The 21,745-nt window shown below is 38.1% G+C and overlaps 1 protein-coding gene across 1 annotated transcript in view; it reads left to right on the forward strand.

Moving 5' to 3' along the window:
* LOC108680298 (serine/arginine repetitive matrix protein 2-like) overlaps positions 1–13,502 on the forward strand; it is a 28,320-nt gene extending 14,818 nt beyond the window's left edge. The window contains exon 6 of the mRNA XM_018169098.2: positions 12,981–13,502. The gene's annotated coding sequence lies outside the window, so the exon portion shown is untranslated. The remainder of the gene's footprint in view (positions 1–12,980) is intronic.
* The last annotated feature ends 8,243 nt before the right edge of the window (positions 13,503–21,745 follow it).

The following is a 21,745-nucleotide window of genomic DNA, read 5'->3' on the forward strand; positions in this document are numbered from 1 at the left end:
CAAACTCAAATGAGCCTTCTCATCGACTCGTTTACTGCATGCTGTCCTGACACCTGCGCTAGCGTTTTGCCTGCATGATCATTGCTGACAAGAAACCTCGTGCAATAAGTTTAGAGTTGAGATTGTTGTGATGCTTTTAATCATTAAGAGTTATAATTCTCATAGGGTGCGCGTTTACATGAAATTTACGTAACGGTAGCTTGTGGGGCCGATCTAATTTTTTTTAATTGTAAGTTTAATTTTAAATCGCGTCACGCGTACCTGATCCCTGCAACTGACTGTGTTACCTCGATGTCAATACTCGTTAATAGGTTTTTAAATCCATTGCAGTAGCTACTGTAAATATTTTATGAACAATTTGTTTCAATCTTAGCTCGATGGTTGCTGCCAGTTTTACCCTAGCCACCTGCATTAGGTGAGATTTGATTGTACTATGTATTTGATATGTTGTGACTATATATTTGATATAGTTATAGACTATTTGATATTGACCAGTGGTAGCGTATGGGCTCTAAAGGCTGTGAATGTAACACTGGGCTTCCACGTTTGGTATTCCAGACTATGGTGTAATGTGTATGTACCGTCATTCAACCAGTGATTAAGTGTAATTTTTTTAATTAAATGGAGACTACAAAACTTTTATTGCTCAGCTGGAATTAAACGTAAATATTTTCCAATTGTTAATGTGGAATCCTCCTGCAATTGCATCCAATGGTTTAGATAGTTGAGGAATTTTAAGGAAAATAATTTGCATGCTTTATTGTGGAAGAAATTTATTTTTCCGCATTCAACAAAGCGTTGGCATAATAATGCCTAATTATAAGCAAATTAATATTTTTCGTAATTAATATTAGCTCTGAGTAGTTTATTGTGTGTGAAGATTTTGCGCTTCAGGTTTAAATGAGACGCAATATAGATCTCGCTCCACGTGCCGCTCTTGGCTATACTCGCCCTATACTCGTAGTCGACGTCGCAGGTGCTGAATATCTTGAATTTGTAGGTGTGTTCGTCGGCGCTGTGCAGTGCACAGTGAGATCACAGGTGCTTTAAGCTAAATATGTAATAGCATTTGTTTTCTTTGTGGTTATTGTTTTTGTGATATTTAACGGGCTGTGAAGATGCTTAATAGCTCGGATGTATGACCGAACTATTAATTAATTAATGTAAGATTAATTAATATTAGATGCTTAATAGTTCCCCAGTATGACATTGTTTATAAAACGCACGCCACGATAAACCTTTGGAGAATAACTTTGGTAATCTATTATTCACGAATGGCTCATAACATATTTCGAGAAAGTGTTCAGATCTTGTTAAGAATAAGCACTTCTGACGTTACTGGGGGTGCTTATTCTTAACAAGATCCAATAGTTCTAAATACATTCTACAACGACCATGATTGTGTGCATTAAACTAATGCATTTAGGTGTTAGTGTACCTTCTTTTGTTTGGTGATGATAAATTTAAGCCTTGATTAATGATCAACTCATTTCCCATCGATCGTAATTTTCGTAGATTTTTCCAATCTGCTAATGAGTGCTGAATGGAGGATAATTTGTAGTAAAAGGAAATGCTGAAAACTATGATCAAACATATGTGCATTAATTTAATGTGTGAATATATTCCTTAGTTTATTAATTTAATGTGAATATATTTCGTTAGTTTATTAATTTAAAGGAATGGCGAACGATAAATTGTCACTATCGATGTGCAACATCATGATCTCCTTGTTTGGTGTCATCTGTAGCGCAGTGTGTAGTTATTCTAGTGAAGAATGCCAACGACGAGGGTATTCCTTATTCGTATTTTTACCTCGTCCCTTAAACGAAAATTTTGCGATACCAGCAAGCATGGAACACGCTACCGATTAACATGTTAAATTGGTCATTGACTAATTTGACATTATTGCATGATATATCTTGTGTCACAATGCAGGTCCTCGAATGAAGTATAACAATCTGGTCACGCAGTCAATACAGTAAGTCTTCATATTACCAGTTAAGCAAGTCTGATGCGTCATGGATGTTTATGATGTTGCAGCTTATTTATACCGAGTCCGGCAGGGAAGTATGGATGATTTGAACAGCGCGACACATTAGCTTTAGATTACCTTGGCGCTAATGAAGGAAGGTCAAGCCAACCTTCAACGTTCATTTATACGGCATACTCATGCAGTTGATGGTATACGGTATATTCGTGCATGAACGATGCCTTCCGGTGTCCCAACTGTTTGATCGCTTCCCCGTGCAGTTTGGATCTCGTAGATCCAGTCGGTTCAAAGTTATCCACCCTTTCATTATAGTGGCAAACTACGGAACATGACCATGGCGGGCAACATTGAAATGATTCCGAAAACGTGTTTGTGTTGTTTTACAAACTTTAGAATAAACGTGTTGCGCACGCTAACACGATGATCTATCGGCCACGTCTCCATTGCTATTGAAATGACGTCTCCTGACTAGCAGTTACTCCCACTCATACTTTGTACTCTTGGTACTATGTGTTTCGTACGTAGCAGTCCCACGCCACGCCTCTGTGGTCCACCACCCTCAGCCCCGGCATCCATGTCGCCCTCGCCGCCGAGAGCCCAACGATCAGACTGTAATTACCGGTGCGTAGTTGCCCTCATTTGGGTCACCCGATGCACGATACTGTTGCATCTGTAAGTGCGTATTATCTTCCTCTTAGCTCCCATTGCGAAACGTTAAACAACCTCGCTCCCGCCACGGAAATTGGCTCTCCCGCTGAGACTGAAATCTTGCCGCAGCTCTGTTGTCCAAAAGGGTTATCATGCTCATTCACCCGCTTCTCATTTTGCATGGTAGGTTACAATCCTGAATGTCTCGCTTTTGAAGTTAGAGGCCAGTCCGGTTTTTATTTTACTACCAACGTTATTTGGATTTGGGGCGTGGTGATCCGGAGAAGAGCATTCTGGAGTCAGGCCTTTACAACGGTCATGTGCCACGCATCATATGTTCGTTGTTAGTACGAGAGAAAAGGGAGTCCAAGCCAGGTAGAAGCTACATTAAAGGAGAGGCTAGAGTGGGGTGGAAGTTTGTGTCAAGAGCAAGACGAAGAAACGAGGGGAAGTGAAATTCACGAGGAAATTTATTTGGTTTAATATGGCTATATACCTACTACTTATTGCACTATAGAGTTTACTTTCAAAATAAGGTATGTTCATGTTAGATATGGGACGTCTTAGGCCCTGAATGATTATTTGTGTTCCATTAAATTATTGTGAAAAAGTTATTCTCATTTTATTATTGCTTTTTTGCCTACACTCCTCCGGCCTCCATTCTCGCCAACCTCCTCCTCTCTCTCATTCTCCATGCAGTCTCCACATTTTGCTTTCCACTGTCATGGCAGCAGTCACCTCTGCTGACAGACTCACTATCATTGCAATCCATTCGTCTCTCATTCTCTCATTAATCGTGTCACCCCTCTCCTCCAGTATCACTCATACGCATTACACTCCATCATCAGATGCTCTACAGTCTACACTCTACAGTTTCCAGAGGTGGGCAGTAGCGCTCTACATGTAGCGGCCGCTACTGGCAGCCGCTGCATTTTCAGTAGCGGTAGCGGCGCTGCATTTAAGCAATTGTAGCGGTAACGGTAGCTCCCGCTACATTTAGAGCATGTAGCGGAAGCGGTAGCGGCCGCTGCATTTCAAAGTAGCGCTGCCCAGCTCTGACAGTTTCCCTCTCACCTCTGTCACACATAAAACAAATATCTTCTCTTCTATCATTCCACTTGCATGTCCATGCATTCCCACTCAAAGCATTCGCACTCACACATAACATTAGGTCCCCACCTCTACTGCCATCATACGTGCACTCATACTCGCGGAGTCCTGTTTTTTGATTTAGTGTTATGGGTCTTTTTTTAGGTTTTATGTCTGACTTAGAATTTTGACTTATAAAATGATTTCATTCATTTTTAGTTTGCCGAACTGATGATGGAGCTGGACTCCGAAACGTTTTCAATATCGATATGGTGAATTGGCTTGGCGTTTTCTTTACTTTTAACTTCCTTGTGAACTTGCGATATAAGCAGACTGATAATATAAGTACTTGTATACAATCATCAAAATTTGCATCCTTTGCATCCATCAAAATTTGCATCATAGTTGTTTCATACTCAATCTTCACAGCAAATAAGTCCTCACTCATTTCACTCTCACCGACATTTATTTCTTCAATCTCAAAACCCAATTCACTCCAGACAATAATGCCCACTCCCCCACCTTTAGTTTGTTTACTTTTCCCTTGTACACTAACTCATATTTTCCACTTCTCAAGCATCCACCGCCCCTCAGATGTGTTTCTGTAACAACCACTGCATCCATATGCTGTTCCTCTAATTCTTTGAATGTATCTTCATATTTTCCTAATCCTAACCCTCTCACATTTATTTGACCCACTCGCATAACATTTATTCGATTAGGCCTAATCACATTCACTCCCACATTGTGTCACTCTCTGCTGCCCACACAACTTGCCTGCACCCAACGCCTCACCTTTTGTCCAAACACATCTGCTTCCTAACTGTTTAGGTGCACTTCATCTACTTTATACATATGTTCCTTCATGCAGTCAGGGTCAATATAGCTCTCTCTTTTCTCATCGTATATTCAACTTTCATCTTCATCAGCCTCTGGAACACCTTCTCATTTACCTCTTTTCGCATTCGCTCATACATTCCATCTTCCCTTGGCCGTCTCATAGTGCCCACCACAACCACTGCCAGGATTTTAACATTTGCCTCTCTGGTTGTGCTTATGATCTCTTCAACAGTTTTATCCACTCCAATTTCTCTTAGGCCATTGCCACCACCCTGCAAAACAAGTAGACTGCCATTTGAGCTTACACATTTTTTGTCGGCTTCCCCTCTTATTTTGATAATATCTGCTCCACTCGAGCATACAATCTCACTCCCAGCCTCATATACACTAATTTTCCCCTAAGGGATCCAAGTATACTGTCCCTCACCATGACAATGGGAGGCTTGACTGCTCTATTCTGAATTTCTCGTTGATTACAGGCAGTCTTTTCATCTATTTCAATGCCACAGCCTTTATGGCTGCTAGACTGTTTTGGCTTTCGACAAGTGTTATCTTTATTAGCATACTCTGTAGTGCCAGTTTCATTGACATCACCCTCACCTATTTCAGCTTTTAGTTCAGCCTTATTGTCAGTGGAAGGGCCAGGCAGGTTTGCTGTTTCAGCATGATTAGCTATATTAATGATCTCTAATTCTGAGACTCTTTCCTTAAGCATGCTGTTCTCATCTCTAAAAGCCAGTATGCACTTCCTACAGGCAATGTATGATTGCCTTGTTTTTTAGTTTGACCAGTGGTCAATTCCAAGAGTTTGTAAGGAGTATCAGGTTTTGCACCTGGAGCACTCCACATGGTCAGCTTTGATCTCGCTCTCATTGCTTACCCCCCGCATTTTGTTGGCACATTATTATTGTTGGCACATTATTATTGTTGTCATTTATTGTCATTTGTTGGCACATTATTATTGTTAATTTGTTCTAGGCTTTCTTAGGCTGCAACTCATACACACCGTAAATATAAGAGGACAAAATATATTCTGACTCTATTCTGTATTATCCTAAGATGAAACAGGAAGAAAAATAGAAATACAAACAAAAATGGGGAACAAAACAAACAACATGATTTAAAAGCTATCTTTGGTTGGTGGCAAGGTGACAACAAAAGGCATGTTACATTACCCACTTGATGGGGTTCACAAGGTTATTTTATTATTGGGATATAGTGCAAGCTTATATCTTTTTGTAATTACTAGACCGTAATTATAATCACAATTCAGGGCTGAGGAGACGTAGGTTAACCTACGTCGCAGACATAGCGAAAAAAAAACAAGGACAGCAAGTAAATAGTGAAGGAAAAGTTAGTTTCTGCATGGCAGAGGTAATAATGTAGAATAGGTATGGTTGTAGTCACTCAATTTAATCAATTATTCATGCATGATCGTCCACGTTCACCAAAATCCAAAACTGACACAAATTTCTCTTAATCACTTCTCATTTTCAGATCACCATCTTTAAAAAAAAAATTTTTCAGCAATTTACATTCTTGCATTACAAAACACACTTAACTCATTCATATTTTAAGCTTTAACAACGCTACGGGCGCTAAGGAAAAACGCCGCCGCCCGCCATGCTGCTCCTGATATTGGTTCGGATTAACGAGCGCTACCATTAATTAGATTATTAGGCATTTTAACCCTCTACCGCCTGACACGAGTAACCGGAGCAATATTGTCACGCGCCTACTTCCCAAAAAGGATACGTTTTAGTGAGCGCAGAATGACGTGCACTGATGGTTGCCGCCACGTACAACTTTAAAATGTTCTCTGTTGCGTACAAACGTCCTCAGGCTGCTACACTCAATAGTTTACGTATAATTTAAGCTGAAAGTTATGTTCCCGGAGAGTGACATACGGTACGGCGGTAGAAGGTTAATTCAAGTGTCATAGGTTTCCCAGTAGCTTAACTTTATCTGCGAAACGTGGTAAAGGGAGACAATCAAGAGAAAAACATTCTTATATTCACCAAATATCACAATTCTCGAGTGTACAATCGGGTGTTCAACGAATCAGATGCTGGCAGCTATCTGATTATTCTCAGCTCGCATGCGGTGCCGTTCAAATCGTTTATACTTCCTTGCCGGACGTGAAACTTGAATATATGTCTTGAAATTTGAATTTATTAATGTGTGTGGATAGTTACACGTTGATTCGGATAAGAATAAAAGTGCTAGATCGCGGTGGAAATTCTGCATCTGCAATATTTACGTTATTTTATACAACTTGACATCTTCATTTTGTTAGACGCTAGTTTGTTGACGGACTCGCCAACACGTACATGAAATAGGATGAACCTATAAGACAGTTGGCAGTTTTCGTTGTGCTTATCGAAAAATTGCCCTTAATATAGAAATAGATTTTAGCCAAAAAATATAAGAGGGAAAATATTCCGTCAACGTGTACACTTCTATTGATGAATAAATTTGGTTCAAAATTGCGTTGACGGACCTTCTCCACCTTGTAGCGTTGAAGTTTATGGAAACGGGATTACCTTGTTCTTTTTCGCAAATACTGCCTGTCATCATGGTCTTAGTGATTAAGTTTGCTCCCATTAAATCACCTATAATCGCCAAAATACGAGCTAAGCTCTTTTGCCTTGTGTGGCATTTCAAACGACGCTTCCAATTTTTTTCCGATATAAGCATTTTGAATGAAGAAAAAATGAATAAAGTTTTGAGAGTTTGTTTCATTGCAATTAGTTTGCTCGCATATTGTTTTCCTGTCAAATAACTCAAAATGATTGAACATGTGAAAATTCATCCAACTAATTAGAGTAGATATTTAGGATTGGATGCTCGTCCATACATTTGTTTACATTTTTTCATAATTACGATATTAGAAATAGTAGACTAGCGTGCTTGCAGTGAATTTTAATTATTATGTGTGCGAATCGATATTTTTCTATTTTGTACGTTTTGGTGCGAGTGTAGATCACCCTTGAGCTGTACAATTAACATTTCCTTGAGCTGTACAACTATACTAGTCTTTTCTTGATCTGTGCATGTAGTAGGCTTACGCGTGTGTATTTTTAATTTTCATAGCCAAATTTATAAATTAAAATCATTAAAAATTGCTCTTATTTGCTGTTCGTAAAGTGTAGTTGTAGGCCGAGTGAGGAATATGAGACCAATCGACATTTCCTCGTGCATGAGAATTGAGAACGTCTTCCCAGAAGCTGGTGCCGCGAGGATTAAATCAACGGCGTCAAACTGCGTGTGATGTAAATTTGATCTGAAAAATTTAAAATACTTTTATATGAACATCGTGACCTGGAAAAAATACACACCACTAGACAATTTCCAAGTATTTTGAGGCCAAGTTGACCCATCTTGACAATTTCCAAGTATTTTGAGGCCAAGTTGACCCATCTTGACACTTTCCAAGTATTTTGACGCCAAGTTGACCCATCTTGACACTTTCCAAGTATTTTGAGGCCAAGTTGACCCATCTTGGCGAAAATGAGTTCGTTGCTAATCTCTTCGTTGTTTAATCAACCTGTTGTGAACCTCATTACTGCAGTCGCGCTTCTCTCAATATTTCAGTTGAATTTCCTCGTCTAACACTCCTTGCTTAGAATCAGGTGGCTGTGTGAGTTAAGTGACTGATACATGGGGTGATATACGATTCATGGATATTATTTTAGTTGATGTACATGATTCTGAAACATTTCCATGTTTCTCTGTTAAATATTATTTTATTTGTGTTGCTTCCTAGTGTGAATAAATTATGTAGGTCAAAAAATTATGTACTAATTTGCTCAATTGTGATATTTTCTTATATTGTAACGCTAATCATTCAATTCAAAGCAAGGGTATTAATTCACATCAGTTCCTGCACCGATGTCAATGCCTGTTATATAATTTTTAGTGCTCGCCTAACGATCCGCAATCCTTGAACTTTCTTACTGAAAAAGCTTGTTGATTGTGTTTCGTCGACTACCAAGGCTTGAATAAATTATACATGATCATAGTTACTGACGGCCGACTTTTAAAGGTTGGGCTATGCTTGTTATCACGATACATCCTTGAATTCTACAGCGACATTCTTTATTCATATCAACACACGGATGCTGATTTTCCACAAAGCATGAGGTTGCATTCACATTCATGTCTGATTGCTCACTCATCTAACCAGCTAGAGAAATCGCATTCAACATTGAAACGTCAGTGTCTCTCCAAACACACAATGTATGTCAAACTGAATTTATGAATCTATACTGAAAACGTTCTTAAGTAACTTATATAAGTATTCATTATTTAGCTCGGAAAACCATTTCAGTATTATTCTTCTGTGTTATTCTTGTACAGAAATTGTGAAATTCAATGTTGTAATTTGGCTTTCTAAACTTATCAGAAATGTATATATGAATTTTGTATCGTGTCTCAAGTATTAACCGGAACGTCCCATGAATTTTCTTCCACAGAAATTGTTTATTTCTTTTTTACCCAATAATTCTAGGTGTTCCATCAGGGTCAACCCCTATTTATTTCTATCGCTGTAGGTCACCGGCTTCTAAATTATGTGAGTTATTTACGAGGAGACCTCCTCGCATGCTTTAGCGTTGTGAATAAAGTCACTAACGAACTCTTACAGTTACATGCTTCAACTAAGCATTAGATAATTCATGCAGCTGCTGAAATTCCCGCTTCTTGTAAGATATTGTGCGTTTCATTACTATAAATATTGTGTAGTTCTTATTAATCGTGTACTTCCTGTTTACTAAAGAAACTCTTGCAGAACCGTAATTCTTATCTCCATCGATCAGGCTACAGTGGTCATAAAAGCAACAACTAACTTGATTACGACTGTGCAGAATGTCAAGGGCCGTTTTTTTAATAAAACAGTATTTTCTCCTTACCTGTTATATCTTGTATAGCTCGTGGTTTGTACTGGCAATGGTAAACAAACCATCTCATCCGCCATAACTTTCGGAATTTTGTCCCTGTTTACCATTTTAGCGATATTCCGACATGAATCAAGCAGGGACAAAATTCTAAATGAAGTTGAGATGATCAGCTTCCTTTGGCTCGTCAGAAAATCGCCCACCTTCAATAACATTTGAAAAAGTTTTTTTTAGAAAAGTTCCCTGCCGGTCATTGAATAGCTAAGAAATGCCTCGTAGTTCTCTCATTAGTAACTCAAAACCGCCGAAGAAAAGAATGAAATTTGAGGCGACGTTGTTTTCCGGGTTATTGGGTGCTCGATTTGAGAAAAAAATTATTTAGTGAACTTTTTGGCAGGCGAAAAAATACTTTCTATCAACATCATCTGCACTTGGCTTGATTTTGTTGAAAAAAGTGGCGTTCAATGACGAAGTTAATTTGCAGCACCTAAACAAAAGTTCCTGCGGCTAATCACTCATCACCATGTAGTATATACTCGTAGTCTGTTGGAAAAGACTTTTCACTTCATTCTGAATATAATTTCAATACACATGCTCTAGGTTATGTTTTCTTGTTTAAGCTTGAAAATACTTAGTCTTCGGAGAATCTGCAGCTGCTGAACGCAGGCATTGCGTGCGTCGTGACAAGTTAGATATGTCTTTGCGCTAGCGATTTTTTGTTGCATTAGCAGCGTTGGAGCTGAGGTGCTTGAGTTGCCGTTAATACTCTAGATATCTAAGTACGAGTACTTCTCCATCTGAAATATAAGAATTCTTAGAGGTACATTTATAAGTGGCTGTTTATTCCGGTGTCAAAGAGGCAAAATTAATTTTTTTGTGTAGATTATTTTCGACGTGGGAGCAGTTGCTTGACGGCGGCGAGGCTTCATCGTGCATTCGTCGCGATCTGAGAACCCACGTCTTCTAGACGAGTGACGTGCACTTCAGTTATTATTGTCATCATATAGCAAGCCATGTATTTATCCTGTTTCGTGCTGAGGGGATTTCAAAATTTAAGTTAGGATGCGGACTAGATTCATATGTATATGATATCGCCCTGAAGTTCTGACCATGTGTTTTTTATTCAATCTGGTGCTGATGACGCTGCTTATCGATGCGTAAGGTATTAGACTTAAGTTCTGGTAATAAGATTCATATTAATTATTCCAATTTGTTTTATTGAAGCATTACATTTATTCCAGTTACTAGCGGAGTCTATGACATAATTCAACCATCCAATTTTTAAATAAGCCTGTTTCATATGTTCAATGGCCAAATGGTCACTCTGTGTGTTCGCACTTGTTCCCTTTGTGTGTGAGGTGAATACACATTCACCTCTTGTGTGAAGTTGTTCACCATATTTGTGTACACATGATTATTCATGGAATTAACTCCATTTAGTCATCGTTACAGAAATTTCTATTGATTTTCAAACACAACAAGGAGTTAAAGTTCTTATACTGGAAAAGAGTTTCGATTTCTGTGTCATGACCATTTTGCCGACGATGCGTGTAAGTGAGACTGCGAGCCTTTTAACCAATATAAGTAAATTACAGATATGCTCCAACATTTTTTGCTCTGTATGCCTAATAAAGAATATCTTCCATGAATCATTTATCCTATTGAAGTTGTGTATACATGTTTAGTTTACAATCAATTAAGATAGAATGTTGAACACATTGATATAGGGAACACAAGCATGTTTTTTTTTTCAATGTGAACGATCATAAATTCTACCGTACGTACTATGCGGGGTCGTTGTGTCGAAAAAATTTGGCTAGTACGAGATTTCCAATTGTTTGTGGTTGAAGTGACTTACGGAATCGTTAATTTCTCACAGTTTACATTACGATTTAAATATTATTTTTTAATGGTTTAATCATGAGCTTTCAGCAGTAGACCCACCAGGCTGCCGTGTGATGTTATGGAATTTGCACGTTATCTTACTTAATCCCCAGGATTTAAATTATGTTTGTACATGATAATGCATTTTCGAAGAGATCCATGACGTGTATTCAATACTTTTTGTTATTAAATATTATTTTAATAGTTGAACAATTGTATGATGTTGAATGGAAAAGGGTTCGTGTAATAGGTTGCCTTAGTACATAAATATGTTGACACGTTGACTACGTATTGGTACATATGCGTACCACGAAATGGATTTCTCCAGGAGGTAGTGGTACATACACGTAATTCAGGTTGCCTAAAATCGGCCAAATCCGGGAACAAAAAAGGCCAAAAAGGCCGATAATTCAATGTATACTAGTTTATTTGTAGGTTACGCTATAAAAATTCCATTTATTTTCTTTTTGCAGTATTTAAAATTTAATTAGGAAGTACCCCTATCATAAATTTTAGCCGGTCAACGCAATTCAGAAAAACTAAATCACGTAAGTTGTCCGGAAAAAATGACCGTCTGGCAACCCTGCTTAAAAAAAGTACAAAAATGAAATAATAGTACAAGATGAAGCAATCGTAGTCAACGTGTTAATAACTCGCTTCATTTGGAACTATAAATTCAATTACGAACGTTACATTTAACGTATACAATGATGTTATCGTATATAAGTTTTTCTCGTGCGGGAAATTAAAAGGTCGCCATGCATTACTTTATTTCGAGTTCTGACCATGAGTCGCGGAAAAATTATGAATTCTTGAAATTTCTGTACCCGAAAATTTTCACAAAGTATACATATTAAACGCACCTATCATTAAGAAAATCGCCAAAGTCTATTTTGTATAGTAATACGTCACTAAGGTGTACAGTGACTTGTGTGACATCCCGTTCTGAACGTGTTAGCATATTTTGTTACGAAGACTTGAAGTTTGTATAATAAACAGCAGGAACGTTCACTTGTCTTTCTCTCCCGTGCGCTGTCTTCGTTCGAGGTAAGTGGCACCTGTAACGCTGAGTAACGCCGACGCTTCGATGCCGGTAGAATTAAAGAGCGTTTTTGGTCCTGAATGAGGAGATCCCTTGATAAAACACCGCATGCGGTTCAAAACCAAGAGATTCGATTGCCATCATGCGATGAATATGCCTTGATAGTAATATTCTGGTTTTACAAGGACGAAATGAATTTATATTTTGGCAGACCTTAATCGTAGTCACCTGGGCTTGTCATTTTCTCATAAGCTGAGAGCTACTGCATTGGAGCGTTGATGAGATGTAAGGTAGGATGGAAGAAAGAATGTTGCGTCAAAAAAACAATATCTGATAAAACGCTCGAACAATGTAAAGAAAGTTAAATTTTACTCGTAGCCCGTTGAGCCTGAATCCTTTGAAAGGATTCCCGACAGTTCAAAAGTAATTTGTTGAACTCGTTAGTTCATATATCAGGGAATCATCGTAGACTGGTTTATGTTGTGTATCATAACTGCACATTATTATTACTAATCAAGACACCAGACTAATTTGTTTGATATCGAAATCCATGACATGGCACTAATGGCTGGTATCACTACCCTTGTCGCAGGACACCCCGTGGGCCTGCCTCCTACACACTGACGTCGCAGCTGCTCCTGCCGCTGTCCTGTCACTCCTGGCTCAGCTCTCCCGCCAAGCCATCCTAAGCATCGAACTGACCGTCACGTGTCCACCACTTGCTGACTTTACAATTAAGACATGATAACGACCATAAAATTCTAACATTACATTCTCAGCACAACATAACGTCCACATTGTAATTCCTCATTCAAAACATGATACGAAAACGTCCGCAACGTTCTGACATTTGTCACAACACAACATAACATCCACATCGTAATCCCACATTCACACCATGATACGATAACGTCCACAGCATTCTAACCTTACATTGAAAACATAATATAATGAGGTGCACAACAATATAACATTAAATTCACAACACAGTATAATAACATTCACAACATCATAAGCTCGTCCCTATTATCGACATGAGCAGTGCCAGTGTTGACCGTCGGCAAGCTCCGTGATGCTTCAGCCTCTACAGCAACGTTGTGTTGTAAATTGTGATGCTGCTTTGTTTTTTTTTCCTAATTTTATTTATCTTACTTTCATTATCCTTAAAAATATATTTCTCTAACTGTTGGATAATGCTACCGTGTGCGAAATGCTGACGGCTGCGACATGTGGTGTTGCATTGTATCCCACTTACGAGATTGCCCTGCTGAGTTTATGACTCTAATTTTTATAATGCTGTATATCTCTGAAAGCTCGTGAAAATTGTATAGTTTATGATGAATTAATAATTGTATATTTTTGGAAAAAAAAATCATTTTTTGCTTACTTTTCATTCGCAAGTCAAATGATTTAGTTTTATTCATTGTAATTTATTCTTTGGAACATTTCAACGTTTGAACAGCTCATTGGGCGTTTCGGTGATTTTAACATGAATATTTCTTTCTTAATTAACCCAAAAGTTATCCGTTTTATTGTCTAGAACATAATTGGAGCTGAAGCCCTCGATAGTCTATTATGTGCCCTCTCTTAATTATATAATGTCCGTTCATGCCACGAAATTGGAGTCATGATTTCGGACGTTCGGAATGCATGCGTAAATCTAACGCCAGGCTCTTCCTAGAAAATCCCTGCTCCATATTAATTAAGTCTAATTCCTAGAGTCCCTGCTTAGTTAACTAAACAAGTGTTAGCTTTAAAAGTTACTATACGTAAATATCGTCTTCAGCGCGAGATTCATGTCTATATCCTTCCTAAGCTATTAGTTGCGTACATTATTCTAGTAATTAGACTTCCATGTTGTAAAGTTCGCTCGTTCCTCATTCTTCCATTTAAATTCCGCAAATTTTTTTCAATTTTTCTGGTCAATTAAACTGAAGCTTTAGTTCCCAGGAGTTGCCGTTGACTATGGTTTTTCTTAGTATCAATTAGTATTGAACATTATCCCATGTCTTGGGTGCTGCTCAATTCTCCATTGACCTGTTAAATTACCTATTCAAAAAGTTTTTCTAACGGCAGAATACAACTAATATTTCATCAGCTCTTTCCCTGCATTGGTGGCCGCTTTTTGAACGACTTTTCTTCATGTTTGCATCGCAGTGAACACTAGGCGACATTGGCTTCATAATATTAAAATCTGTATATATTAAGTATAGGTTTTGCGCCACTTCGCTGCTGGTGTCATTTGTCTCTTGTATTTATCTTCATTATCTTTGTGTAATATGGAATATACTCGAATTAATGCCTCAAACCGGTCTTTTTTATAATAACTTTCGAGGAAGGAATTGTTGTAATTATCTTGAACTTCAATTTCACTCTCCATCAGACGCCTGTCGAGAAGTCACTGGCTCTCCCACTTACGGATTAGATAAATAATCGAAGATCCCTGATTATTGATATGACTGCTGAATACTCCTTCTGTTGCCATCAACTGTAGCCTTGAGATCGAACAGAATGAGCTATTTCCGATTCATTTATCAAATAATCAGGCTTGGCTGAATCATTTCAAATAAATTTTCTGGAGCTTCGTTGCTATAACCTTCAATGCATGAATATGTAATGACATCAAATCGCAGGCGTCGTTTCTTATTTCTGGTGCCAAATTAACGAGTCTGGAAGTGCAAGCTTGAAGGAAGGTTTTAGTTCTAGAATGTCGTTTCCTCGTCTGTAATTGACTACTTAGTTTTAACAACATTAGGCCTATGGACATATGTTCCGTGCCTATTCTCCATAGTTGTAATGATGTCGATTGTATACCTACCACTATTTGGTAATGATCTGCAGGAAATGGTGTCGGTTAATCATATTTGCCGTTTGATTAGTGCCTCAAGCTTTGGCAAAATGATACGAGGCAAAAACTTTCTTTCTTTTTCAAGTGTGAATGTTGATGCTCTGGAAGACACGATAGACTAGACTGCAAGGAACCTTGTGTTTGTAACGTTGGGCCCGTGCAAAATCAGAAAAATTTTTCGATAACTTATGCTTACATTTCACAGTTGTTCATATAAAACGTCTATTTAAGGAATTTCATAACAAGGGGATTTTCTCCTTCAAAATTTGCCCATTATTTATTTGTAGTCGAAATTCATTTTGTGTGTGAGCTCCACGTGAGCCTGCGACGTTACTGCAGTGAGACTGCATGGGGAGTGTATGTCGTGTTCTCTAGTGCTCCATGTCGTGCACGGAGGCATATTTAATGTTACGGAGTACATGAAATAAACTAAGTGGCTTAAAACAATTTTTATTCATCCTTTAATTGGTGTTTAAAAATTTTTCCCTGGCTACTGAATAGCTCTTCAGGTGTTAGACTTCACTCTGCTCTTAGTTTTTTATTCCCTATTTGTAATTGCGGCTTCAAGAGAACCATTACACTTGAATATATTGTAATATTAGAGGGTCGCTATTTACACTTAATGCCGAGTGTGGAACTGGATCGGAAACGTGGCAAAAAATGATAACTATTTAATTAGGAAGCTTGCAGGAAGATTGTAATATAAAGTATACGATATTAACTTAATGCTTGGCGAGTGGAGAATAAATGGCCAAAATAGCATCCAGAATTCCCGTTATATCTTATCTGAGTGGTGATACAGCGAGAGAACTTTGCGAAGAAATCCGTTTGGAAATAGCTCGGCCTGTGCGGTGGCTGACTGCGTTAAAAGCGTCCACTTCAAGTTTAGCCAGGATCTTATTAATAATTCACGACAAAAAACGTTCTAAAAAACAAGGAACTACGAGTGATTTCAATCTCGGGGTCAATAGCTCTTTCGTGTTTGCCGCCACAATAATGGGAGCAGTTTCGGTTAGATCTCGTTTGATCTGTTTAGACCTCGATCGATAGTGGGTTTCTGAAACTTATTTGGATTACTAACGCGAGACCCAGAACCATCTCAAAGTTGATGAACGATGATAGCGTTTCCTTCACTGATCCAAGTGTTCTGTAGTCTTCATCTTGAGTTTTTTACTCGAATTTTACTAATGACGCCCCTAGTGATATCCGTGCGCGGGTCGCCTGCCGAAGACCACCACTGCCCTGGATGTAATGGACCATCATGATACCTGCCTTCCGGAACGTAGCCTTCAACACTTCAAGCCGTCCGTATCTAGGCCGTGGGTGGAACTAACCCTCGGTCGAACGGCCACTTGGCCACTTGTCGAAGGACGATAAATTTTGGAACAGAACTATGCTATCTGAAACCTAACCTCATGCGGTGACGTAAAATTACGTAATTTAACGATGCCTGGAAGTCATATTCGATCCGCGGCCTGGTGGTGCACGGCAGGTGGTGGTCAAGGCCGGAAGACGACAAAGCCGAGTGGTGCACGGCTGATTGGTGTAGGTAGGTCCGGAGTGGTCCAAGGCGTTCGATTCAGGGCTTATTGGTGCACAAAATTGGTGGTGCACGGCTGCGCTCCTCCGTGCGCAATTCGCTCGTCGACGCTAAAGTCTACGGATTTTGACGCCAGTATTTAATTAACTTTTGTCTAGGCAAATCGTAGCTTGATGGTCTGCCGCTTAAGAATGTGTATAACCTTTTCACCATTTATTGTCCATTCAAATTGATAAAATTTAATGCAGGATTTATCTAAGATATCGATATTTTCCTAAATATGCCCCGCAAAACAGGGTGTTGCTGTGTGGTCTAAGACCTGTCGTGTAGCCAGGGTGCTGTCGTGTAGCCAGGGTGCTGTCGTGTAGCCAGGGTGCTGTCGTGTAGCCATGGTGCTGTCGTGTAGCCCGGGTGCTGTCGTGTAGCCAGGGTGCTGTCGTGTAGCCAGGGTGCTGTCGTGTAGCCAGGGTGCTGCCATGTAGCCAGGGTGCTGTCGTGTAGCCAGGGTGCTGTCGTGTAGCCAGGATGCTGTCGTGTAGCCTAAGTAGAGCTTAAACTTAAACATAGCCTTTATAAACATAGCCACAGCAGAGCTGAAAATTCATTAGGGAACTTCTACTTTTCGGAGCATCTTTGATTTATATTATCTTGTTGCCTAATTATTTTTTAGGCAAATAGCGACTGATAACTTCTATTGTTCTTTCTAGAACATGCCAAATCCTCAATTTGCTATGAAAATATCCAAATTTCGATTCCTAAATTCATCCATCGTTTAGCTTTAAATATATTTCATCGTAAATCACATGGAGGGTAAATATTACCTACTTTTTCAATGACTTTTCTCCATGCAGCTGAATAGTTATGTAAATGTTATCGACCTTAACGTTATATTTTTTAATGCAAAGGTACGTACAGTCAGAAATACCTTGAAAATGTATTTTTAGGTATGATAATAAATATAAGTGCACTTAACATGTTCACTTCGATTGCTTTATCTTGTACTATTTTGAAACAGGGTTGGCAGATGGTATTTTTTCCGGATAAATTCCGCAATACTTTTTTTCAATTATGATGGCCGACAAAAATTTATGATAGGGGAACTTCGTTATTAAATTTATAAAATGGAATTTTTACACCGGAAGCTACAAATATACTAGTATATATTGAGTTATCGGGCTTTTTTGATCTTTTTTGTTCTCGGACATGGCCGTTTTAGGCCATCTGGCAACCCTGAATTATGTACCACTACGTCCTGGAAAAATACACTTCGTGGTACGCATCTGTACCACTTCGGAGTCAACGTGGTTAACAAATCCTAGTAGAGGTTTGCCATAATTTCTAAAAAAACGTATTTATACCCACTGTCTTGCACATTATTTTTTGTCTTATTTAATTCAAGGAAAGATAATATGTTAAGTATGACATCGCTTATTTCATGTAAAGTTTGCCCTAATTCATTTCCCGATTATTGTCACATGGACATCAATTCTATTTATTTCATACCCATTTTTTAATTTCAAATGCATTTTCTGTCGATGAGTTTGTCGATTCCACTACGATAAATAGGTACAGAATTTTAGGTGCATAAATTGCAGCCAGACGTTCCATGTAATTTTTCTAAGCACGCATTCACATCGAGTTTGGTGAGAGTGCAATATCTGTGCATGCGAGAGAAGTTGGTCGATACGTTAAATATTCATCGTTCGTTTGGTTAGTTTTAAAACTAGAACGTCTAAACGTACTCATGAGCGTCCACCTCTGTTGAAAATGTAAACAGGAAAAATTCAATACTTTCTGCAAGTCGACTTGACCCAACCTGAGATGATTATAGGGCTTCTAGCGCTCGCTTTGTGTGCACACGAACATACCCGAAGTGTCGTTAGTAATTAAGTAATTTATTAAATTAAGTATTTATTGCTAACAAATTCACATGAAGAACGCCACGCTCGGTTCGATCATGATATAAAATCCGTTGAATATTCATTGAACTCACTTTGCGCATGTTGGAATCGGTGAACAAAGTGCTCTGATATTTATTTGTTTTGTATATTCATTCATGTCTCTATGAGTGTATTTTCAACCCGCCTGTAAGTATTGAATAACATTTTAAATATTGTTTAGGTAGCATATCAGAATTTTAATAGGTACCAGGCTTTTGTTAATATATTGTTTCTTGTTCATTGTTTACGCATCTCTGGCAACGGATTTCGACGAGTAATTTTTGATGACGTGAGCACCTAGCGACAATGCTGAGAAGCTATTGCAATAGTTTATTGCCGTTTGAATTGAAATATCGTTAAAAAGTTCCACACAAAGTGAAATTCATTATTATTATACCAAACATCTAGATATATTAACACCAAAGTACTTTTTATTGAGTATACCGAGTCATTATCATTATGCACAATCGATCATTGGAAAACTCATTCAATAATGATACATTAGACCTTATTACTGTTGAGGCTAAAATAATTCGACTTTTAAACTAGGCGGAAAGTTACATGCTGCGATAAACTTTGGACGAATAATTACCAGTCTCTAAAACATTGAATAAATAAAGACGCTAAAGCATAACACGCACTCTGAACTATTATAAGTCTAAGGCGTGCCACCAATACTGAGCTGTGCCGTGAAGTGACAAACGAGGAAGTAATTAAACGAGCTTTGAATATTTTCTATCCTGCTAGAAAGTTACAATACTTTTTTGATCTAGGTTGAAAAACATTGTAACACGGCATATGTAAATCAACTCTGAAGCTGCATATAATAAGCGATAAATTTGAAAAGTTGTTCCCAGTTTATTGGACCTATTGATTTAATTTCCAGACAGCTTTTAGCTTATGTTCACGAAGCAAATATTATTTTAGCCAATTCCTTACAGTAATCCCTTAGTACCAAGAAAATAAGTCTTGGCCATGTTATAGGTTACAAAAGGTGATTTTTCCTTCAGGGTGACACGCTGAACTGAGCAATACAAACGTATTTGCACCTGCAGCGTTCGGCAGAGACGCCCACCGTTGCTCCTGTGCCGCGGCTTCTCGGCAGGGCTGAAAATCTTCAAGTAGCAGGCAACCATAAAAACGTTATATGAATTAAACCTTGCAACACATATAAATTTGCAAAGAACCTTATAATCTCAGGGAGCCCTTAGACCTAGAAGAATCTTCCCGTTAGAACTCCCGAAGCCCACGTTACTAAGCCTCAGGCTGTTATGTGGGATACGCTCAAAGAGCTCGGTGAGTGAACATTAATTATGAAGTAGACCATGGCTCCATTGTCGCTAATAATTAATAGAGTAAGTGAAGAACTATCATACTCGTACATGTGGACACGAGAGAAGTTATTCGTTTATGCACATAGTTTCAAGTGACCCAAATTTTGCACTTGTACTTTCTGCTCAAGGAAGAAAAAAGAAGAGTACGAATACTCTACACTCACCGGAAGTGTATAATGAGAAAATGTCTTGACGTTCTCTGAATCGATGCACGACTCTTAAACTCATGTTGTGAATGCACCCACATTACCTTCACGTATGTTGGGAAATTCATTGTAAACTTTCGATTCAAATAGGATATTGAGAACACTAAAACGTATATAGTATTGTCCGTCAAATCGGTAATGATCACTCTTGATTAAAACGAATATTGTAAAGAATACCTTTGGGAATGATTTTTAATCATATTCTTTTTTAATGAATAAGTAAATTCATCATTCAAATGCAGTAATATATTTTAAAAACGATGCGTGGAATAAACGACACTCAACTGCATTGTGGTCACAAAGAACAATTCTGCACAACTGCTCTACTCTCTCGTTTGTTTCAAATTCAATTCAATTCAAAAGTTTCAAATTCAATTGCTAGGTGTTAGTTTCTGATTGATAGATTTGGCAGTGGCGTAGTAGAGTTTCAGACATCGGCTAAATCACGCTTTCTATCGTAGGGGCGAGTATATATTGAACGCAGCATCTATCTTTCTGCGGATTTCATGGATAAGACATTTCGATGTTTTTCTAGAAACTAGGCTGTGCTATACAGTGTCTTAGCAATAGAGCATTGACGCTACTGAAATGAAACTGGATTTACTGCCTGCAAAGCATTTATAATTTCAGTATGATGCATGGGTATAGACATAAGAACCATCACAAGGGTAATGACTAGCACACTACACACTGAACTCATCGTGAAAGCTCATCCTTTACTGTTAGCTAAGCGAATTAAACAACAAAGAAGGTCCGACTTCGGTCAGAAAATCCAGTGATCTTGATTTACATTTTCAGCCATGAATTGACATCATAGTTCTATTTTCGCTGATACATCCGAATATTTATGAGTTATTCTATAATAAATGATATTTCACTGGAAATATAAAAGAAATATTCACACATCTGAATTACAAGTAATATATATAAGCGGTGAATATGAACGGAAGTTAACCAGGTACTTTTCAGACATGTGTCGATCATTCGTTAATATAAAGACATAAATATATATTTTTTGAAGTATAAAGACATAAATATATGTTTTTTAAAGGTTGAAGCAAAAAAAAATTTCTGCACAAAAATGCGAAGAATTTTCACTAATCCTATAATTTTTTAACGTGCGCTTAATTTCGCTTGTGGGGGGCTGTACCTTGAGCAAATACCGAAGTTTTACTGCACGTCTCTTATAGTTCCTACACTTTTCTTATGCAAAATTCTTTTCTTGTAAAAAATCCCTTGTTTGTGCAAAATTCTTTGCTTGTACAAATTAATTACAGGACGTCTTTCTAAGTACTACAGAAACAATCCACATTCGCCTTAACTAATCTTATGCTAATAGATCAAAATCACATCGAAAAGATAAAAATAATGCGTATGAAGTCATTGGAATTGCCATCCTAATTGGTTTACACTCAGGAATTCATTTTTCACACAATGGAACACTTAACACTATAATGTTGATTATGGAAATTTTGTAGAATTTAATGTA

Source organism: Hyalella azteca, unplaced genomic scaffold, assembly GCF_000764305.2.
Source record: "Hyalella azteca isolate HAZT.00-mixed unplaced genomic scaffold, Hazt_2.0.2 contig5828, whole genome shotgun sequence".
NCBI classification, from domain to species: domain Eukaryota; kingdom Metazoa; phylum Arthropoda; class Malacostraca; order Amphipoda; family Hyalellidae; genus Hyalella; species Hyalella azteca.